The sequence below is a fragment of the Ceratotherium simum genome, chromosome 35 (genome assembly GCF_057802395.1).
Source record: "Ceratotherium simum simum isolate JZ-2026a chromosome 35, ASM5780239v1, whole genome shotgun sequence".
NCBI lineage: Eukaryota > Metazoa > Chordata > Mammalia > Perissodactyla > Rhinocerotidae > Ceratotherium > Ceratotherium simum.
In genome coordinates this window covers 2,861,427-2,876,476 of record NC_141934.1, presented here as the reverse complement: position 1 = coordinate 2,876,476, position 15,050 = coordinate 2,861,427, and the positions used below count along the sequence as shown (strand labels likewise).

General features: G+C 39.6%; 2 pseudogenes across 1 annotated transcript in view; both read right to left on the bottom strand.

Annotated features, from left to right (window-relative positions):
* The window catches only part of LOC101395653 (tubulin alpha-3 chain-like), a 40,828-nt pseudogene extending 26,172 nt beyond the window's left edge, over window positions 1-14,656 (bottom strand). Inside the window, exon 1 of the transcript XR_015549907.1 lies at window positions 14,451-14,656. The product of XR_015549907.1 is annotated as a tubulin alpha-3 chain-like (transcript). The remainder of the gene's footprint in view (window positions 1-14,450) is intronic.
* LOC101387609 (cationic amino acid transporter 4-like) overlaps window positions 1-15,050 on the bottom strand; it is a 351,414-nt pseudogene that overhangs the window by 149,127 nt on the left and 187,237 nt on the right.

Below are 15,050 nucleotides of genomic sequence, written 5' to 3'. Positions count from 1 at the left end.
TGGTAAGGTCCTTTCCAGTGGGGCTTGAAAGCTGTCTTCCTCTGATGATGCTTCCAGAATACCCAGTCACCAGACTCTAGACTGTGACCAACACAGTCCTTTAAATTGGAATCCAGAAAAGCATCTTTAACCTGTTGATGATGGGCTTGAGTGTAAGACAGTAGAGACTCACAGTAGCTGCTCAGACTCCCATAAGACAACAGGGGAGCAACAGAAGGTTGTGAACTAGCAGGCACTGATCTGCTGGTGACTGTCTCATGTGGAGTTAGTTCTTGTTTTCCAAAGAGGGCACTGCGAAAAGTCAGCAAGACTGAAGGCAGTGCCTTAGGCCAGGAGAGTCCAGTGCACAGTATATAACAAACCTCAAAGACAATTAACAGGACTAGAATCTAATATCTATAAATGTGCAACATAATTTTTCTCTCTATAATTATCCTCAATTTTTTTGTGTGTGAAAAATAATCACAGTAAAACGAATTTGTTTATGTTAAAAACTTGGCCTGATTATCTATACAAGTGAAAATAAGCATACTCCCTGAGAGTTTCTGAATTATGGAGGGATCAGGTAGGAAGAAAAAGTCAATGTTTCATCTTTGTTCACAAAGGTATATCTTACCAAATTGTTGATACATTAAGAGAAAAGATTTCTTTTAAATCAAATTTCTTTTTTTTTTTTTTTTGTGAGTAAGATCAGCCCTGAGCTAACATCTGTGCTAATCCTCCTCTTTTTGCTGAGGAAGACCGGCTCTGAGCTAACATTGATTGCCAATCCTCCTCCTTTTTTCTTTCCCCAAAGCCCCAGTAGATAGTTGTATGTCATAGTTGCACATCCTTCTAGTTGCTGTATGTGGGACTCGGCCTCAGCATGGCTGGAGAAGCGGCGCGTTGGTGCGCGCCCAGGATCCAAACCCGGGCGGCCAGTAATGGAGTGCGCACACTTAACCACTAAGCCACCGGGCTGGCCAAGAAAAGATTTCTTTAAATCTGGAAAAACAAAACATTAGAACATCTTCTTAAGTTCATGTAGTCCCAGGTAATGAATATTTGTTCTGCTTGAATCCAGTTTTTCTATTAGTTTTCCTCACTTTGCCTGATGATTGAGGGTGATCAGAACAGTGATAATCCCAAGAAGTTTGCGTATGATTTGCCCAGTGAAGTGGGTGCCTTGGTCACTGGAGATTGTGAAAGGTGCATCCCAAGAGGGAAGCATGTGTTCTGACAGTTTCTTTGCCGTTGTGAGGGCATCAGCTTTGTGACAAGGGAAAGGCTTCAACCCATCCGGAAAACACAGACAATAACGAGAACATATTGATGAGCCATAGGAAGTGGCAGTTGAATGAAGTCCAGCTGCAGGTGCTCAGAGGACCCAGAGGGAGGAGTTCTGAGGCCTCTGGGGACAGAATAGTTTTTCCTATAGTGGGTGAAGGAATGTAAAAACTGAAAAATGGGGGCTGGCCCAGTGGCATAGTAATTAAGTTCAGTGCACTCCAGTTCGGCAGCCCGGGGTTCCTGAGTTTGGATCCTGGGCATAGACTTACACCACTCATCAAGCCATGTTGTGGCAGTGACCCACATACAAAATAGAGGATGATTGGCACAGATGTTAGCTCAGAGCCAATCTTCCCCAGGCAAAAAGAGGAGGATTGATACAGGTGTTAGCTCAGGGCCAATCTTCCTTACCAAACCAAACCAAACCAAAACAAAACCAAACTCCGAAAAATGGGATTTGCTAGAGAGCCAGGAAGAGCCCAGTGGCCGTCTTGGGTTTCCTATAGCCCTGACTGTTGAATTTACAGCACTTGTTTACCCATCTTTATTTCTCTGCTTCAGGAGCAGACTGTTGCCATGTTATAAGGACATCAGGATGGCAAAAGTCTGGCAATGGGGTACTGTTCTATGCAGAGGCAGAGTGGACTTCGTCCACATATACCAATCTTTATAGATTCTGTTGTTGCTGCCTCTTCATGAAAATCAGCTAAGGAGCTTTCCTGATATTTAGTATGAGCCTCAATTTTGAGGACAGACAACATTTTATCCCAGGACATGTTAGACTTCCAGGAATTTCACATAATTTCTGGAACTCTTATAACATATACTGATAAAGACATAAAATGAAGAAGGCTTAATGTTATTTCTTATTTGACAACACTTCCCACATCAGATAAGCCCAATTAGTTTAATATCTCTCTTTTTATAAGGAGAGAAAACTAATCTTTTGAGATGTTTCAGGAATCCTCTGAAAAATCCCAGTGATAGCTTGAGGTAAAAAAAAGACTTCATTTATAATCTGATTTTGGGAAGTTTGTCAAAAATATCAAAGAAAGTCTTAAAATACTTGCTTAAATAGGATCACAGATCATTATGAAACTTAATATTTAATTATGTATTTAAACAAAGTGACAAAAAGATTTCAAACACAAATATAGAAGGCTACATAGCTGCAAAACCTTAGCTCTCTGTAATAGGAAAGACTCAGTGTTTAACATAAAGCACAGGAAATTATTCTGATAAAACATAAAATCTCTGCCTTTTATGCAGATTGCTCAAAGGTAAAGAAAAACTTTTCATAATCTCTTTATCAAGAGTAGATTAAAAGCCCAAGAAACCTTGTCCTTATAAGAAAAACAGAGAGAAACCAAATTCTCATTTTGCACCTGCTTATGTTTGATATTAAAACTCATTTACTTAATTGAATTCATTCCAAACTTAGCCAGCTCGACCACGCACAAGACTCTTTTCTCAGGGATCCCCTTCTGGAAACTTTCTTTTTTACATTGAGAATTTCACCTTTGTTCCCATAACTGGTTTTACTTGAGGACAAATTTACTTTCTTAACAAAAATATCTCCATATCTTATACCTTCTTTTACTGAGATCATACATTTTCTCATAGCATAAAATTTTTTAATGTGGCACAAGATGTGTTTACTAGTAGACCCAAACATCTTTTAGTTTTTCTGTAAGAAGAAGCCAAATAGATAAACTCCTGTACAATAATTAACATTTTTCTGTTTTATCTTATCTGGAAATCTGTTTTATCCTATCTAGATATTAAATGAATTTTCCATCATTTACTTTCATTTAGCAAAAGTCTAAGGTTTCAAGTTACCAAAAGATTTGGGGAAGCTATTTTAAAGTACACATACCATAAAACATAATTATTGCACTTAAAATTCCTTATTTCATTAACATCTAAATAATTCCTTTGTTCTTAACAATCATACTTAGATTATTCATGAAAACTTCATCAGACATTAAAGCAGTTAGCTATCATTTTAAGCTAATTTTCTCTTGCTGACAAATTTTATAACAGTGATAACATGAGCTTATTTGATTAATAACCCAGGTAGAATAAGTTGTATGTTTCCATTATCTCCAGTGCTGATAACTCTGAAGACATGCCTATTTTAATTAAACCAATAAACTTAAGCAAGCTTTTGTTTCCCAAGGATTATTTTATAACATATTAACTTGAAAAACATTAGGGTTGGGTTTCTGTTATATTTTGAAATGATTTACATGAGCTCTTACTTTAAGTTCATTAAATGGAACTCTTTTTAGAAATCAGTTTTGTTAATACTATCTGGAGGTAGAACAATATCACACATATATAGTGTACATATATATATAGAACAACACAGACAGAGATCTTATAGCTTTATTTTAAAAATTTCAGCCATGGATCAAGTACTACAAAACTTAGTATTTTACAAATAATTGTGTCTCTAGCATATGGAATAAGTTAAGGTTACCTGCTTAAAAGTTGTTGTTGTTGTTGTTGTTGTTAGTATTTGTGGAGAAGACTTTAAGATTTATCTTTGCTGTAGATAAGGAGGCTATGAATTAGATTTGAGGTGAAAGAGCCTCTCCAGCAGCCAGGAAACTTTCCCCCTTTTTTTCTTTCACCTCAGGCTTTACTGATTCAGCTAGCCAGGCTTAGTCTCAGGTGACTGTGGGCTGTGGTCTCCTGGGGTGTGTACATTCTAAAGATATGGGAAAATTTACAACTTCAAAGGATAGAGAGAAAAGAATGCAAGTTTTTTCCTAGGAGTTTCAGGATAATTGGGATTTAAAATTTTTCCTTCAGTCTTAGGAATTGGGGACGGTCTAAATAAGAGTTCCTGGAGAGGTTACCAGGCTGTGAGTCAGATCGGGGAGGTTTTAGGATTGGTGAAAGGGAAGGGCTGGAATCTGAACTGCCTGTAGAGCTGCATTTTCACGTTTGCAAAGATTTGTAAGACAAGGACTGTTGCTCTCAATGCCTCGGAAATTGGGTTGTAACGTTTTACATTATCCTTAATTTACTTCTTTCTCTCTAGGTACATAGATTTACTTTCACTTAGGGAAGAAAACCTGTTACAAAAGTTCCTTTCAGGCTCTGAATATCAGCTTTTAATCTAGCCAATTTTTGACCATAGAGCTACTAAAAAAAAAGTCCTTCTAAATACCTTGTTATTTTTCATCTGGGACAAACAGTAAATATTTCTGGCAGTATTAAATAACCCTATTAATTTTAATTTTAGTTTCCCCTGGGCTGTTTAAGGGAATAAGGTAGCAGTTTACTAGGAAAACCCTCAGGGTCTCATCAACTCTGGAAGCAGCCCGTCCAGGGCACTCCTATGAGGGTAGATATGAGGGTGTCAGTAAGGCCACTAACTTGGTGGACTTCTCTTTATGGCTGTGTGGTCTTTTCCTTTAGGTCCTTATTATATCTTTAACTTTTCATTAGCTTTTTGCAGTAAAACTTTCAATGAAGCTATTTTTAGAATTATGAAGACTTTGCTTTTAAGTGCACCTTTTAAATGATCTTATCTAATTATAATGTTCCCTCTACTGGCCATTGTGATTTTAAATGGTCCTTAGTAATTTTGGTCCATTGAGATAGAAATTTACAAGAGAAGGGACCATAGTTCTTAAACATAAAACCAGCTGGACTTCCTGAGGGAGAAACTTCTCCTTGGGAAACTTTTAGAAAATGAAAGTCTCATGTGAAAGAAAAGTGCACAGACAGGAATCACAACAGGGAAATCTCTCAATTTAGTGAGAGTACTCATGGACTAAAGAAAAAATCTTGCTGAGGGAATCGCCTCCTGTGGCAATGGCCACAACTCTGGGCGGAGACAGTCATCTCCTGGGCAGTCATCCCCAATCCCCCCAAAAAAAGGTACTGACCTTCACCAAATGGAGGGAGGTCAGAACCTGAGAGGACCCACAATCAGAAGAGTCAGTGATCCATGGAATTGGGGAGCCCAAGGAGGCTCATGTAGGTGAAGCTGGGCACCTGGGGTTACTGTCAATATTCAATAAGAACAGGATTACACCTCGACCTTGTTCCTAACACAGACAAAAAGAAAAGAAGTTACTCTTGTTAATTTGCTGTTTTCTTGTTTAATCTGAGGGGTGACTAAAGGGTCACAAGGATTTATAAGCTTGTTTTTGATGGTGCTCAGGGCAAGCTGCCCCAGGAAGCACCACTCTGGTATGCAGATTATTTCGAGCTGAAGACAATAAGGATATTTGACCTCCCCCACTAACTGCCTAAAGAGTCTGATGTGGTGGCTCATTCCTGGAACAGATCTTCTATCATGATGGCTATAAAGATAATGTAAAATAGATGTTACAATGGGAGGGGCACCAAGCCCCTTTTATCAAAAAACTCTATCTCTCCCTGACCAAATTATCAATAGATGACCCTGAAAAGAATTGTCCTTCTGCTCTCTGAAGTCCCAGGCCACTACCCACCCCCCACACGTTCCTTCGCCTTTAGCTGCAATACTTAAGCAAGCAGCTTAGACAGAGGGACGAGTTGCTCATTTCTGAGTTTCTCCCATGTATACATGTTATTAAACTTGGTATTATTTTCTCCTGCTAACCTGTCTTGTTGATTATTTGGCCAGCCAGAAGAACCTTAAGGAAAAAGGGCAGAGGGAGATTCTCCCTCTCCCCAGACAGTTTTGGCGTAGTCGGCAGGATCCACACTGGCTGGCAAGTTGCCTTTTCTGGCTGGAAGACCTGCCTTCTCCCTGGACTACTGCAGATGATGAGATACGGGAACGCCTGACAAAAGCCGGCGAAAAGGTAAGACTTCTTACCACGTCAGCCTCCCGGAATCTCTATCTGCGGAGTCCGGCGGAAGGAAATGGTGAGAATTTTTTCTCTTTCTAAATTTAGATTGGCAGGAGAAAATATTTGGGAAACTAGTTTCTTGGGCTTTTAGTGACTCTTGGTTTAAATTTGGTAGAGTACTCTTGGTTTTTGATCTTGATCCCTTTTCCTCCCAAAGGTAGTCTCTGTTTTTCTCTTTTGTCTGTGTCTTTTGTCATAAGAAGGAAATACCATAGGGTAGGATGCAGGCATAGGCCCTATAAGCCTGCTGTCCGGGCCGGCCCCACAGACTGGTGAGTTTGTGGGTCTCACCAGACCGGCGTCTACAAACTTTGCTGTGGGTTATTATGCACATGAAGTGAAGGTCATTGCCAAGGGCATCTTGGAAGCCAAAAAGGCCGCAAATTTGTTGGGCGCAGGTCGAGCAGTTAAGAACCATTAGGGCGCTCGCCACTTTCTGAAGACTCCCGTGACAGGATAAGTTGGGTCACGGAACAGGGTAGATGACACAGGTCCCCCGCCAACTGCAAGAAAATGTCCGTGCAACAATGAGGTACTCTGTAAAGCACACAGTCCCCAACCCCGTGGCACCTCCCCCGCTAGGTATTATTCTGGCTCCAAGAGACCTAAGGCGTGGCTAAAGCTGTCATTGTGCACATAAGAAAAAAAAAAAAACCAGATGAGGTTTTTCCTTCTGTCTTGTTCTGTGTCCTGAGAAAACTTGGCTTAGTGACCAGTGAGACTATTCTCCTTGGTCTCCACCATACGGAAGGTGCATTTACCGGGGTGCACCTTGGTGGCCAGTCGAGTAGACTGGGGTTCCGAACTGTCTCTGTCTGGCTGTGCCAAGCTCTCAGGGGAGTCTGAATATCTTTGGGAGTGAATTCTGTGGATCATGGGGGCTACATCATCTGCGCCCTCACCAGGGACGCCTCTTGCGTCCATGGGAAAGATTTATTCTAAGCGTGGAAAGTTACCTCCGGGTCTTTCCTTAAAAAGGCTTATTGGTTCGAGTCACTATTGGAATAAATATATAAATGAAGATCCTACTCGTCAATGGCCAGACGACGGATCCTTTGAATTGGAAAAACTTCTAAATTGGGGGGAAAAAAATGTTTTGAGAGCTCTCACATAATTGCTTAATTGGTACCTAAGAATTAAGGCCAGAAAAAGGAAGGGAAAAATTTTACTAGCCTTAAGACCTTGACTCAGGTTACAATTGAATTGAGAACATGTAAAAGTATAAGTGTTGATAAGATTATAAAGGTTGGAATGTTTGAGCTAATTTTATACAAAGAGGTTACATCAACTTTGCCTGAGTATGTTTTAAAATGTCTGACTGGGAATGCTTCTCTTGTCCAAAATTAGAAGACCAAGACCTGGGCCGGCTCCGTGGCTTGGCGGTTAAGTGCGCGCGCTCTGATGCTGGCGGCCCGGGTTCGGATCCCAGGCACGCCCCAAGGCACCACTTCTCTGTCCAACCCGAGGCCGGGTCCCACATGCAGCAACTGGAAGGATGCGAACCTATGACATACAACTATCTACTGGGGCTTTGGGGGGAAAAAAATGAATAAATAAAATCTTTAAAAAAAAAAAAAAAGAAGACCAAGACCTATTGATAAAAATCTTAATGATAATTATGTTTAAAGGTATAAGAGGTGACGAAATTTACATGAAATTTTGTAAGAAAAAAACTGATGTTATTTCTATTACAGAACTGGTTAACAAAAATAGTAATTTAAATGATGGCTAATTTTATCTGAAGTCTTATGAAGTCTTGTAGGCAATCTAAATAATTATTGGGAACAAGTAAATAGTTGTGAAAAAGATGAATGTTGGATGAACTTTAAACAATAATTATGTGTTATGGTGGTTACTGCTTCCAAACTCTTAAGTTACCAAACTTAAAACTTTAGAGTTTTGCTAAATTTTATGATAAAAATTCTCTGAGTAGATCATTTCCAAATAAGATAAGATATTAGACATTAATTGCTGAACTTACATTTGTCTACTTTTGGCTTTTCATTACAGGAAAACTAAAAGGTTTTTTGGGTCTATTGGTAAACCTGTGTTTTATTAAAAGATTGTACTATAAAGTAACATATTTCTAAAGGTTATGAAGTGTTTATAAATTTTCCAAGCCACAAGATACCAATGTAAAAGAAAGTTTATAATTGTTTACTTAGTTTTTACTCACAAATTAAGGTTTCTAAGGGGTAAAATTCCTAATTAGTATATGTGATTGAAGCTACTAAAAATTAAGAAAAATATGTCTGTGTACAAGGAAAGTAAGATGCATAAAGAAGGTACAAAGAATGGAAATATTTTGTTTGATTGATTAAGAAAGATAAATTTGTCCTCAAGTACTAGGAGGGAAAAGAAAGACATGGGACAAATTCTGAATGTAAAAAGAAAGTTATAGGTTTGTGGAAGAGGAATTCTGGAAAAGGAGTTTTTTGCATGGTCAAGTTGGCTAAGATTGAAATGAATTTAATTAAGTAAATGAGTTTTAATATCAGAAGTAAGCTGGTACAAAATTAAAATTTGGTCTTATTTCTCTTAAAAAGATAATTTGCTTAAACTTGATAAAGAGGTTATAAAAGATTTTTCTTTACCTTTGGGTAAGTCTACCTAAAAGACAGAAAAAAAAAAAATGTTGAAATAGTTTCCTGTGTTCAAAAGACTGAAGTCTCTCTAGTAAGGCTTTTTGGACTGTTAATGCTGTGTTTGCTTTGACTTTTTATATTTTTGACAAGCTCCCCCAAAATTCATATCTCAAATAAAGTCTTTTTTTTTACTTTTTTTCTTTGAGAATTTTCAAAGGGCCCTGAAACTTCTCAAAGAAATTTGCTCTCTTAAGGAGAAAGATTCTAAACTTATTAGGCTTATTCAGTATGTGAAATTACATGGAAAGCATTGTCAGACAAGTGATGATAAGTCTGCTTATGTGCTATTATGTGGGCAAATGTTATTGACATAGGTGTTTTAAAATTGTATAACATTACTGAAATTCTGATCTGTCCTGGTTATCAGTCATAATTCTGGTTATTATTATTTTAAAGTGTTGTATGTCACAAAATTAACCAAATTTCTCTGTCAATTGCCATTTTGAGATCTTGTTGTTTACAGACTTATTTCTTTGCTCTAACCCTTTTGCAAAATGTTTCAACTTCAGAAAAATTCATGGAAAGGACTCTGACATTTACACTGGAGTACAGGTTTCTGACAAACTTTCTGATCATAAAACTGAACTGGGTAAAAAATTATAGAAATCTGATGGAGAGACTGATAACTTCATGAAGCTGCTAACAAAAAGATTGGGATCAAGAATGGATTACACAGGACTGAACGAACTGATAAAGATGATTATAATTTTTATGATTTTTCGTTTGAAGTATTGCTGAATTTTTAATGTTTTGTTTTTTCAGATTTAAAGAAAACTTTTTCTTGTTTCTCCTGAGCTAGCTATGACTTATAACAATTTGGTAAATGATATTTTTATAAGTACAATGGAAATATTTATCTTTTTCTCTCTACCTGATCCCTCCAGGATTTGGAAACTCTTAGTAAGTGAGTATTGTTGTTTTCATGACAATATAGTTATTTGCATAAGTTCAATAAGAATCTGTTCTCCTTATAACAGGACACAATTGGAAACACTGGTTATATTACCAAGGCTGTGACTGGAACATCATATTTGCGATATAAGCATATAGCTTTTGAGGAATGAAGATTGGACTTTATGGAATAAAGCCACGTAGAACTATTGGCCTGGTACCTTATGTTCCAAGCAGCACTTACCAAGATAAGTAAAAAATGTCACTTATCTGGCAGGTACAAGGAACCTCGAAATATTTGGGGGGAACCTCGGAGGAGAGGAATTCACCCAAATCTGTAGGTATTACAGGCAAAGTCTTATGACAAAATCCTTGGCTTGGCTTTCCTGGCCTCGAGAGGCCTTTGAAGTCCAATGTGAGATTCCTTATAAAAAGTTCCAGCAAAGCAGATTTAAAAGAGCCTATGTGATCAATTGCTATTCTTGCTGTACTTATGTAAATAATTGGGCCAACTCTATTAGAACTAGACTTATTTTGCAAACTAGTTAGTTTTAATTTGGCTATCTTTAATAAAAATGAGGGTGATTTTAGAGAGAAAAAATTATATTTCAGTAAAAACTATTTCAGTATAAATTTGCGGATATTAGATCCTAGTTTTGTTGTCTTTTGAGGTTTTTGTTTTATATCTGTTGACTAGACTGGATCCTGATTTCTTCTAGTCTCCTGAGATATCTGGCTACAGATGTCCAAACTAACGTTTTTGATTTTTTCCATCATTTTCATTTGGAATCACTGAAAACTAAACCTGCCTTTATCCCTGACTGATGTTATTAACTATCAGGCAAATGCCCCACAATCTGAAAAAGACAATTGGATACAAAAGGGTGCCAAACAATTATCAGATGGATTATACATTGGACCAAATGGACTTCCAGTAGCTCCTTTTCTTTTGACTTTTTGGCTTGCACTTATCTCCCACCAAATGGGACAGATGTGCAAACGGGGGATAGTTAAGGAACTAAAAGACAACTGGTTTTGCCCTGGCATCCATAAAATTTCTGACCAAATCACCTCCCAGTGCACAACTTGCAAATCTTACCAAGTCTCTGGGAGAAAGCAGTGTGATCCAGGAAGTCCTCCCAGGCCCACGCTGCCTCTTGCGGCACTCCAAATGGATTTTATAGACTTGCCTTCAGCTTTAGGCTACTCTCACTGTTTGGTTATTGTCTGCATATTTAATGGATGGACTGAATGCTATCCGACCAGACATGCAGATGCCACAACAGTGGTAAAGAAATTAATAACTGAAGTTATTCCTTGCTTTGGCATTCCTTTATGGATTGAATCAGACCAAGGAACTCATTTTACAGCAGAGATAAACTACTTGCTTGCAAAAACTCTGGGGTATTCATTAAAATTTCATACCCCATATCACCCTCAGTCATCAGGGCAAGTGGAACGTGAAAATCTAGATATAAAAAGAACTCTAGGAAAAGTCTGTCAAGAAACTGGACTTAAATGGCCAGAGGCTCTGCCCTTGGCCCTTATGAAGATTCAAAATACTCCAAATAGAAGGCATGGACTGACTCCTTTTGAAATAGTTTTTGGACGTCCGATGCCTACTGGCGTCTCTAAACCTTCAATTCCTGGATTAAATGAATATTATGGGAACTTAAGTGAACAATTTGATGCTATGACTTGTTATATACAAAAATTAACTAGTATACTTGAAGCATATCGTCAACAGGTGAAAGAGGCATGGCCACCACCTTCTGACAAGCCTTGCCATCCCTTTCGACCAGGAGACCGGGTGTACATCAAGGTCTTTAGAAGAAAACATGCACTGTCACCTCGCTGGGAAGGACCTTATGAAGTCTTACTGACGACCTGCACTGCCATCAAAATAAAGGAAAAATCTTCCTGGATCCATGTGAGCCACGCCAAAATAGACCCAGAACATCGCTCTCAAGACAACTGGGAGATAATCCCCACAGGTGACCTTAAACTAAGGATTTCGAGGGCCAAAACCCAGGCCCCAGAAGCAGCCGACATCACGAAGTAGACAGCTTTTCCCAAGATCACGGATCGAGAAAACCTACTTTGACCCATTTCCTCCCCCTTGCTTCAAAACTCCCTATATATATACACACTCACACACACAAACTATTAATGGATATATATATATATATATATATATTTTAATCATTTATTAGAAAGCTGACTGGAGAGTGCTGGTCTCTATCTGTCCCTCTTCCCTCTCTAAGTCTCCGCTATGGGCTCTTTTCCGATCTGTGTCTTGCTTTTACTAACCCTCTCCTTTTCAACAGGTCGGGCACAGACCAAACACCCCCTTATGCCAGTTTACCAAGCCCTAGCCACGCTAACTAATCGATCTGACTGTTGGTTATGTCAACAGCTAGATAGTGCAAAAGAACCTGAACTAGTCTTTGTTCCTGCTGATGTGAACACCTGGTGGACTAAGTACGGAAAATGGATGAATAACAGAGTATGGTATCCGCAACAAGGGAAACTTCACTCTGCTTCTTCTCCTGGTGAGTCACTTGGGTCCCAGAAAGACTACTTAGAAGGTCAAGGACTGTCCTTTGCCCAAGTACAAGCAATAGGTGAAAGTTTTTCCCTCTGCATTGAAAGTAAACATGGCGCTGGACCTTTCCTGGGTGACATACCAAGACAATATTGCAGTCAAACTCTGTGGTTTGATTCCGCAGGTGGCATCTTCAGAACTCTCAAGGGAATTGTAAGTGACTCTATCACTACTCCCTCTGGCACAAACATTTGCCAAATCACCAAGTGCTCTGGATGGCTTACGAGCCACCGTGTGCAACTTGGGGTATCGCAGCTATCCACATGGTTAGGCTGCCCAATGCCACAGACTATATATGGGTGGATCAAAAATCTGGACTCACCTGGTCAGGTGACAAGACCAGGCTTTATAGCTGCCAAATCAGACTGCAGGCCTCCTGTACCAGCTATTCCGCAATCTGTTCTGTTCTTACAGACTGACAGGAGCTCATGGGAAATGGAGATGTTTAGGTAGTAACAGTGCAAGTGGCACAGATCATGAAATAGTCGAGATCCTGGGAACTACAGACTCAATTCTAACCTTGTCTTTAAACTACACTGGTCTTTTCATTTTATGCAGCAACAAAGTGTATAAAGGATTCCCACCTAATTGGTCAGGACGATGCGGACTTGGATACCTGGCTCCTTCTGTCACCAAACACTCCACCTTAAATGCTAGCCAAATTACAAACTTGGGTTCGTTTGTTCATAAGATTGTGCCACATAAACGTGCCAGTCGAGAAATCGTGGAAAATCCATTTGTGTATCACAACTCCAAGTTCTTTTCAGCCTTGAGAGTCCTATTCCCCAGCTTTGGAGATTATGAGTTGGAAAAGGCAATATTAAATCTCTCTATGCTAATGGAGCAAGAGTTCAACACCACCATGCAAACCTTGAACATACTCCAGTCAGAGATTAACAGCCTAGCATCTGTGGTGCTCCAAAATCGACGTGCTCTGGATGTGCTCACTGCCCAGCAAGGAGGAGCATGTACAATCATTGGAGAAAAATGTTGCTTTTATGTGAATCAAACAGGTCAAGTAATATCTAACTTAAATCTATTAAAAGAGAAGATTGACATTTTTCATCAGATAAACGAAGCTAACACATTTTATTGGACTGACTTATTTCCAGGATTGGGGGACTGATTTAATGGAGTGTGGGGAAATGTGCTCCGATTTATTCTTTTCTGCCTGTTCATCCTCATTCTAATCTACTTTCTTTTCTCTCTTTGCAGACTTCTTATCACTCGGATACTAACACGATTTCTCTCTCCACAGTCACCAGCTCAGCTTTTAATATGTGAAACTTCTAGGGAAGTTTCAGAGGAGGGAACTGATGGTGCTCAGGGCAAGCTGCCCCAGGAAGCACCACTCTGGTATGCGGATTATTTCGAGCTGAAGACAATAAGGATATTTGACCTCCTCCACTAACTGCCTAAAGAGTCTGATGTGGTGGCTCATTCCTGGAACAGATCTTCTATCATGATGGCTATAAAGATAATGTAAAATAGATGTTACAATGGGAGGGGCACCAAGCCCCTTTTATCAAAAAACTCTATCTCTCCCTGACCAAATTATCAATAGATGACCCTGAAAAGAATTGTCCTTCTGCCCTCTGAAGTCCCAGGCCACTACCCACCCCCAACACGTTCCTTTGCCTTTAGCTGCAATACTTAAGCAAGCAGCTTAGACAGAGGGACGAGTTGCTCATTTCTGAGTTTCTCCCATGTATACATGTTATTAAACTTGGTATTATTTTCTCCTGCTAACCTGTCTTGTTGATTATTTGGCCAGCCAGAAGAACCTTAAGGAAAAAGGGCAGAGGGAGATTCTCCCTCTCCCCCACATTTTGCAGAAGAAAAAGAATGCCTTCAAGGAAGTTATGATCCCCAAGTAACCAGCCCCCAGCTGCCTTGATCCCCAGAAGTCTGATTTCCAAAGGGTTTACCTGGACTGAAAGAGACACGGATTTCTCCTTTGTTTCTCCAAAACTCCACCTCCCAAGCCACTTAGCTCTATAAAACCCCCTGCTTTCTTCTTTTCTTAAGGGAGATTTGACAGAACCTATTCTCCTGCCTTCCCCTTTTTTGCTGAGTCAAATAAACCTTTCTCCATCTCCAAGCACCAATGGCTCATTCACTGGCTTATTGCACATCAGGCATAAGAATTTGAGATTAAGAAGTTTGGCGTCATAGGTACCGTACCTGGTTCCAGGGGAGGCTGGTCCATGAAGCTGAGATCACTTTAGGTCCCTCTTTCTGACACCATGTATGTTAACCTAAAAGTAAAGAGCCAAAGTGAGAGGCAGAGAGGAGATTATTTGGGGATCAGAGAATTGCAATTTAGGGAGCACAGATTCGGGTAGAAACCCAAATAGTGTCTGGCTCTGGAGAAAAAGTCAGGGGCTTTTAAAGGCACAGAAGGGAGGTTTGCATTACAAAGAATGTTAATTGGAGTTGGGGCAGAAAGCTAATCATGGCTAAAAATAATTGATTGCTAAGGCTAGCTAGAGGGAGGCAGCAGTCCATCACTGTGAGGAGCTGCAGTTTCTTGCAGCATTACTCAGTTCAAAAGTTCGTCTTCTGCTGCATGAGGACGTGCTTAAGACCCATTTCCCTCATGGCTTCCCAGCTCCATTTTAAAGCCCTTAGACATAAGTGACGCTGTTTTATTTCACTTTTCACAACCTCAGTCAGGTAATGCACAAGGGGCCAGCTTGGGGGAAACACTGGTCTCCTGACTTCTTACTCTGTTCCTCTGTTTACCAGGCTACATCTCTGTCGGGCACTCAGCCCTTCCTGCCC